This window comes from Pelodiscus sinensis, chromosome 5 (genome assembly GCF_049634645.1).
Source record: "Pelodiscus sinensis isolate JC-2024 chromosome 5, ASM4963464v1, whole genome shotgun sequence".
Lineage (NCBI taxonomy): Eukaryota > Metazoa > Chordata > Testudines > Trionychidae > Pelodiscus > Pelodiscus sinensis.
The window spans coordinates 26869792-26877817 of NC_134715.1; positions in this window are offsets into that span (position 1 = coordinate 26869792).

Consider the following 8026-nt stretch of genomic DNA (forward strand, 5'->3'; position numbering starts at 1 on the left):
TTATAGCAATATTGTTTGCACACAAATATTTAAATTCTTCTTTTAAATTATTGTAACAATAAAGATGTATTTTTGCACTTTTGTTCTGTCTTCTTTTAAAAACATACATTTCTGTCTGAAGCATGGTGTCACAATAGACCGGGGTGGCCAATAATTCTTTTTGGGGGGGAAGGGGCACACCAATATTTTGGAAAAGTGGTCAAGGGGATGGAACAGGGGTACCAGAGATAGGCTTTGGCTGAGATGCACTTACCTAAGAATCTCCCAGCCAGCAGCCCTACAGCACTCCCAAGGCAGGCTGGACTCCCTGCCTGCTGCAGCCCTAGATCACTTGAAAATGCAGGCTGTTTCCTCCATGAGGCGCTCAGCTCTGGGAGGGGGAAGAGGTTTGCATTGCCCCCATCACCCAGGCCAATCTCTCAGCTTCTATTGTTTGGTTGTTTCCAGACAAAAGGAGCTGAGAGATTGTTTGGAATCATTTCCTATTGGCTGGTTGCTTCCAGCCAAAAGGAGCAGAGGATTGGGTTGGGGGCAGGGTGATCACACAAAGCCTCCTCCTCCTTGCAGAGCAACGAGCTGCACGGATTGTGCTTTACACTGTGGCAGCTACGTGCCTGAGGGTCTCGGCAGGGTGGTCTGCGGGCCAGATCCAGACCCCGGGCCATATTTTGCCCAGCCTTACCACAAACCATAGAAGTAAGACCTATCTTCTGTTCTGTTATCAACTACAAAGACCATGATGTGATCACTATGGTAGTACAGGAGAGGAAATGAACAATTGCTTCAAATAGATGACATGGTACTTACGGTATTTATCAAGTGCCATTTAGGCACTGAACAAGGTTTAAAACTGCTGAGGAAACTGTTGTGGAAAAGTTAGTTTGGTTCTGCCCTTCCCTGTCTGTAATCCATGCCTGATTTGTGAACATTATTAATTATTTGCCTTACACTAAGGCTATGTCTACACTACAGAGCTTTTTCAGAAAAATGGCCATTTTTCTGAAAAAACATCACTTACGTCCACACTGCAATCATATTCTTTCACAACAAAAAAATCGAAAGAACAGAGGGGTTTTTCCAACATTGGTAAACCTCTTTCTACAAGGAAAAAGCCTTTTTTCCAAAAGAGCTCTTTCAGAAAACGGTATGTGTGGACAGGTGTCAAGGCAAGTCCCCTAAGTAAGACTTAGTTACAAAAGAGGGAAAAAGAACACTTAGCAAGCTCAGCCATTATTTCCAAATTCCCAAACAAGGAAAACAATAAACCCTGATGGACTATCTAAACTTTTCCCTACTTACACATTGTAAGACATCCATTCTTGGACAGAGAAGCGTCTCCCATCTCCCTTGACAGCTGGGAGAAACTGCTCTGAATCTCAAACAAAGAAGAGAGAGAGAGAAAAACCCCTTTTCCAGTTTGAGATTCCTACCTGCATTATTATTGGCTGACCACCAGATACGTTGGCTAGGAGACATTAGTTAACCCCTTAGTCACTGGGTGCTGGTCAGCACTCCTGATTATGACAATGGGGAAGAGGGAGTTCTTTTGAAAGAAGAGGAAAGAGGAAAAAGCACAGGTGCCACTCCATCCATTGTAATCACAGCTTAAATGCGAGATAGCATCCAATCAGTATGGATACTATCTTTCAAAAAAGCAGATTGCTTTTTCGATGTGTTTTGGCAACATGGACACTCTCTTTTGGAAGAAGTTTCCGGAAAAGCTTCCAAAAGAAGCCTACAGTATAGACAGTGGTGGGCAATCTGTGGGTTGTGGGTCACATTTGGCTCGTCAGCGTAAGCCACCAGACAGGTTGTTTATCCTGCATCTGCAGGTACGCCACCCACATCTCCCATTGACTGCGGTTTGCCATTCCCAGATAATGGAAGCTGTGAAAAGGGGTGGCCAGCAAGTCCCTGAGGCCTATGCCACTTCCTACAGCTCCCTTTGAGTGGGAATGGTGAACTGTGGCCAATGGGAGCTACAGGCAGTATTCCCGCAGATGCAAAGTAAACAAAGTGGCTTGCCAGTAGCTTACCAGTAGGCTACAAGTTGCCCACCACAGTTGCAGGATGAGCATGAGTTGTAATAGTGAAAAGCATGTTACACTCAAGACTGTCAGAGAACATTGTGCTAGACTCTGATATACTTATTCACAATGAATGGCATTTTACACCATAAGATTCCTGTCAGGGTGCGGGCTCCCCCTCAGGCTTACAGCCCTATCATCATCGGGGTCCCCTGTCCCTAGTTAACCCTCCAGCACCTGTGCTCTTTAGGTCCCAGTGTCCCAATAAAGCCAGTCAATGTTCCCAAAAAGGCCCACCACCGACCGGGCAGGTCAGTCTCCTTGCTCCGATGCGTGGCAGGGAGGGCGGGACGATCCCACCCCTGCTCCAGGTCCCAACCCCGTACCCTGAAGGCTACTTGAGTTCATGCTGCCGGGCTGGCGGGGTTCACCCGAAACTCATCAGCCCTCCGTGGGGGCTTGACCACAGCCCTCCTCTCATCTTCGTCCTGGGTCACTTCCACCTTCCTGCTCTCCTCCCGGTTCGCACTTCCGGCCCTTTTGATTCCCCCGCCGGTCCTATCTCCACCTCCTCGGGTCGCAGAGTGATGATGTCACTCGGCGCCTCGTCCCGGCCGGCCTTCACTTGGGGCCGGACTCTTCCTGATCCGTCCGGGCCCTGCATCCGCCCGGGGGTGATCGGGAGCCCCCCTCTCCCCCACCTTTGTTGGCGGGGGAATCAGCCTCCCCGGTGTCTACGGGAGCGCGCGGGGCCGGGGCCTCCGCACCCGTGGAGCTCAGCGCCCTGTCACAATTCCCAATTAAATCCTGCACAACCACTTATAAGGTAATATCCAGCAAGACCAAGAGGATCAGAAAGTGGCCATTTTTAAAGAAGCAGTTTCCTGACACCTCTGAGAGGAGGGCAAATAGTAGACTGCCTATTTACAAAATGGGTAGGGTAAGCTAAGGCCTTGGCCACACTACAAATGCTTTGCCAGTACAGCGCAATTGATATACTTGTACCAGCAGAGCTCCCTAATGCAGACATAGCTTATATAGACAGAAGTTTTACCTGTCAAGATAGTAACACCTCCTCCCCAAATGACATTGACAGTGCCAAAAGAAGCAGCATATTTCTGTTGGCACAGCTATATCTTCACTGGGGGTTTTGCCAGCATAGCTATGTTGGCTTGAGGGTGAGGTTTTTTCCACACCCTGACCACACAGTTATGCTGACAGATATTTGTAGGTCAAGTTGGTCTATGGCAGCGAATGTTATTTCTAAATCACATAGTAATCCAGAGTCAACATAGAACCTCATAGTCCTGCTATCCAGTCTTTGGCCTGGAAGGTGGCTTCCACTGAACAACACTATAAAATGAACATTCTCTTCTTACACATGGTAGAATTTTTATTCCTTCCATCCTATGGTTCCTAAAGCAGAGAAGTCATTTGTTTCCTACACTCTGGCTACATCTAGACTGCAAGAGATCTTCCGGAAAAGCTTATTTCGAAAGAGAGCATCCACACAGCAAAAATGCAACAAAAAAGCGATGTGATTTTTCGAAAGATAGTGCCCATATTGACTGGACTTTTAAGTTGTGATTAGTCTGGACGAAATAACCACCAGGGTACCTGTGTTATTTCCTGGAGGCCTCTTCTTTCGAAAGAACTCCCTTTTCTGCATTCATACACGCATTTTTCAAAAAAAGCTTTTTTGGGAAAAAGGCCTCTTCCTCATAGAATGAGGTTGACTGCCATCGGAAAAAACCCTCCATTCTTTCGACGTTCTGTCAAAAGAACTCAATGGCAGTGTGGACGCAACTATTGTTTTTTTTTTGGAAAAACAGCTGTTTTTCCGGAAAAACACTGCAGTATAGTTGCATCCTCTGTTTCTAGAGAAAAGCTTCTCTAATGGTGATGCAGTTACTGTGTCAAAAAAGTTCTTTTACTAGTATAGCTAATTTCATTTGAGAAATAGGTACAATCTGTCTCTCCACTGATGGGGTTTACTGGTATAGTCATATCAGCAAATTCATTCTACTGAGCTGAACAGAAAGGAAGAAAGAGACTTGTATCAAATATATGGCCTCATTAATATTCCAAAAAGGAAGAGGAAGTCAAGCTAGCACCAACTCCCTGTCAAATAATATGAGAGTAACAGCTTTTAAATACATTGAGGTGAACTGCTTTAGTATTATTTTAAATCAGATTAGTTATTGTTATGAGATTGTGTTTTGAATTTTGAGATACTTTGCAGCACCAAGGATTTTAAAAACACCCATAAAACTCATTTCTCTTAACTAAAACAACAAAGGTGGTGACCACGTCAGGACACTTTGATTTGCATAAAACAGTGATGAGCTCTGTGATTAAGGTTTTAAATAAATAGAAATTAATTACAAGCATTCTGTAAACTACGATACCCACACAGATTGACAGAGCCAAACATGTACCCAGAAGCCTCCTGCTACGGGACAAGCCCAAGAAAGAAACCAACAGAACACCACTGGCCATCACCTACAGTCCTCAGCTAAAACCTCTCCAACGCATCATTAGTGATCTTCAGCCCATCCTGGACAATGATCCCTCACTTTCACAGGCCTTGAGAGGTAGGCCAATCCTTGCTCACAGACAATCCGCCAACCTGAAGCATATTCTCACCAGCAACTACACACTGCACCATAATAACTCGAACTCAGGAACCAATCCTTGCAACAAACCTCGGTGCCAACTCTGCCCACATATATACACCAGCAACACCATCACAGGACCTAACCAGATCAGCTATACTGTCACTGGTACATTCTCCTGCACATCTACTAACGTAACATATGCCATCATGTGCCAACAATGCCCCACTGCTATATACATCAGCCAAACTGGACAGTCCCTACGTAAAAGAATCAATGGACACAAATCTGATATTAGGAATGGCAACATACAAAAACCTGTAAGGGAACACTTCAATCTTCCTGGACACACAATTGCAGATCTAAAAGTAGATCATCCTGCAGCAAAAAAACTTCAGGACCAGACTTCAAAGAGAAACTGCTGAGCTACAGTTCATCTTCAAGTTTGACACAATCAACTCTGGATTAAACAAAGACTGTAAATGGCTCGCTAACTACAAAAGCAGCTTCTCCTCTCTTGGTATTCACACCTCCAGATCAGCTACTAGAAGTGGGCTTCATCCTCCTTGATTGGATCCACCTCGTCATCTCTAGCCTGATTCTGGCCTGCATATTTATATCTGCCTCTGGAAATTTCCACTACATGCATCTGACAAAGTGGGTCTTTGCCCACGAAAGCTTATGCTCCTACACTTCAGTTAGTCTATAAGGTGCCACAGAACTCCTCGCTGCTTTTGCAGATTCAGACTAACACGGCTACCCTTCTGACACTAGAAATTAATGATAATTTAAAATTAGAAAATCCAACATGGCAGACCAAAATAGCAGAGATTGAGATGATGTAATTTAAAATTAGAGTGGGAAACTCTATCTCCACAGGGATGAGCTCTGCCTTGCCAAAAATAACCAGACAGGGGTCTTTCTAAAGAAAGCATCATGGGGGAGGAGCGCTGTATCTAAAAATAGGATGTCAGGAGAAGAAGCTAGAGGCTGAGTGGCTGAGATGAACTGGCCTTGAGAAAGCAACCGGCATTTACGGCCAACAGCTAGCAGGCTGAAGGTGTGGGATGCTTGTGGGCCAAGAAGCAGGCACCTACAGAGGCAACAGCAGCAGAATCTTCCAGAAGGCAGCAGATTGTGATGCAGCTCCAAAGCAGCTATCTGCAGGAGCAACTGAACCTTCTAGAAGGCAGCAGCTTTTAAGTTTACTATGTATTCCTCTTGGTTTCTGAGGACAGGACAAGGAGTAATGGGCTTAAAGTGCAGCAGGGGAGGTTTAGATTGGACATTAGGAAAAAATTCCTAACTGTCAGGGTGGTCAAATATTGGAATAAATTGCCAAGGGAGGTGGTGGAATCTCCCTCTCTGGAGATATTTAAGAACAGGTTGGATAGACATCTGTCAGGGATGGTGTAGACGGAGCTTGGTCCTGCCTTGAGGGCGGGGGGCTGGACTCGATGACCTCTCGAGGTCCCTTCCAGTCCTATGATTCTATGATTCTATGATATTAGCCACTAGTTGTCTGTAAAGACAACTCCCACTACCCCACCTGCCTTGGCAGTCCCTGAGACAGGCAGCCACTGCAACATGCCAAAGACAGCAGCAATCATATCCAATTGCTTGACACTAGCCTCTCTGATACTAACAAAGAAGGGCCCTCAAATGAGTCAGAGGGATTCTGGGTGTATGTCTGATTTTCCTATCTCTTGTTAAGAGGTGCCTGAATGTGTTTTTCAATAAAGCTGGATGCCTGTTTCTGAGTAAGATGTACTGGCAGGCTGCCACTCACAGAATGGTAATCTTAAATTGTAACACCCTTTAAATGTTAGGGTTACCATATCTGAACTTTTAAAAAAGAGGACACACGCTGGCCAGGTATTACCCCCCCTGCTGCATGGGCGTGCTAGAAGCCTGAGTTTTAGCATCAGAATCAGAGGTTGGGAGCAAACCCAGCTCACAGGCCAGGGATTCAGGTCACTGTGTGCAGTGCATCGTGGGTATGCAAACGAGCACCCCTAGGTACGCCTGAGTGCACAGGGGAGCTGGGATCTCCCAGCTGCAGCTTTTAGAATGAGGCTCAGGGCTGGGCTGGGCTGCTCCAAGGTTCTATATAAACATTGTGATGTAGTGGGGGTGCTGTCTGCTCTGTAACCCAGTGTCCCCCAGCGCTGTGATGTGATTCCCACTGACTCACCCACATGTGTATTAGCCCAGACACCTAGGCCCAGCCTGACCAGATTACAAGGCTCTTCCTGGGGGAAGACGGGGGGGCGGGGAGGAAGAAACAAAGGGAGGGAGGCGGAGATGAACACTGGTTTAGGGGCAGGGTCTGGGAGCGAGGCAGTTGCTGGCTGGGAAACATGAAGGAAACAACCTAAGCTGAGGGTCTGGGGCGGGGGGACGCCCTAACCCAAGGAGTCTGAGGCATCCTGGCCCTGACTCTGGTAACCACATCACGTCTATGCTGTGCTGTATCCTGGAGGAGCAATAAACCCTCTATATTCTACTGGCTGGCGGAGTCTGTTCTTGTTGCTACGGGGCTGCAGGATCAGGGGGAACCCCAACTAGCTGTCACAAACATATCTAAATTTGTTTGAAAAAGAACAAGCAGGGCAAAATCCCAGACATATTTAGATATGTAAAAAACCTGGCCAGATGGAGATTTAAGGACCGAAAAGGAGGACATGTCTGGGAAAAACAGGATGTATGGTAAACCTATTAAATGTAGGATCCTATTGTGGTTATGTATAGAAGCTATGACAATATAAAAGGTACAATAACATGTAGTGACACTGCATTAAATGCTTTAATATTATATTGTAACTGTTATATTCTCTTCACATGAAATTGAAATATTCCATGTAGACTGTCTTGTTTTGATGTACCATCCTAAGGTACAATTTGTGAGTAAGAATTAATAATGGTTCTTATGTATTGTAATGTATTTTTTCACATTACTGAATTCAATGTAACTGATTATTCTTCTTTAAATTAATAATCCTTTGTTTTTGAAGAATTTCTACTTGATTGTCAATGCTTTGAGTGGAAGGTTGTATCCTTGTTTTTTCAGAGATTAGTTGATGAATGCACACTGACTTGGTTCAGTGGTGGTCTAGAAGAACTGCATTGCATCACACCACTGAAGATGCCATCCCTTGGCTAGGTGACTACGCACATACTAAATAAATTGGGTTAGCAAGATGGGTGTAATATGGGTAGCCCTCTGTGGATTAGAGAAGTCCCCTGGGAACACACTGGCAAATGTTCTACGGGCAGATCACTACCTTAGTACTTATGCTCATTTGGGTAAAGCAAATTGCACAGACCTAGGCAAACAATTACAGGAATTTCCGAGGCCAGAATCCTAGGACTAGCTCCAATTAG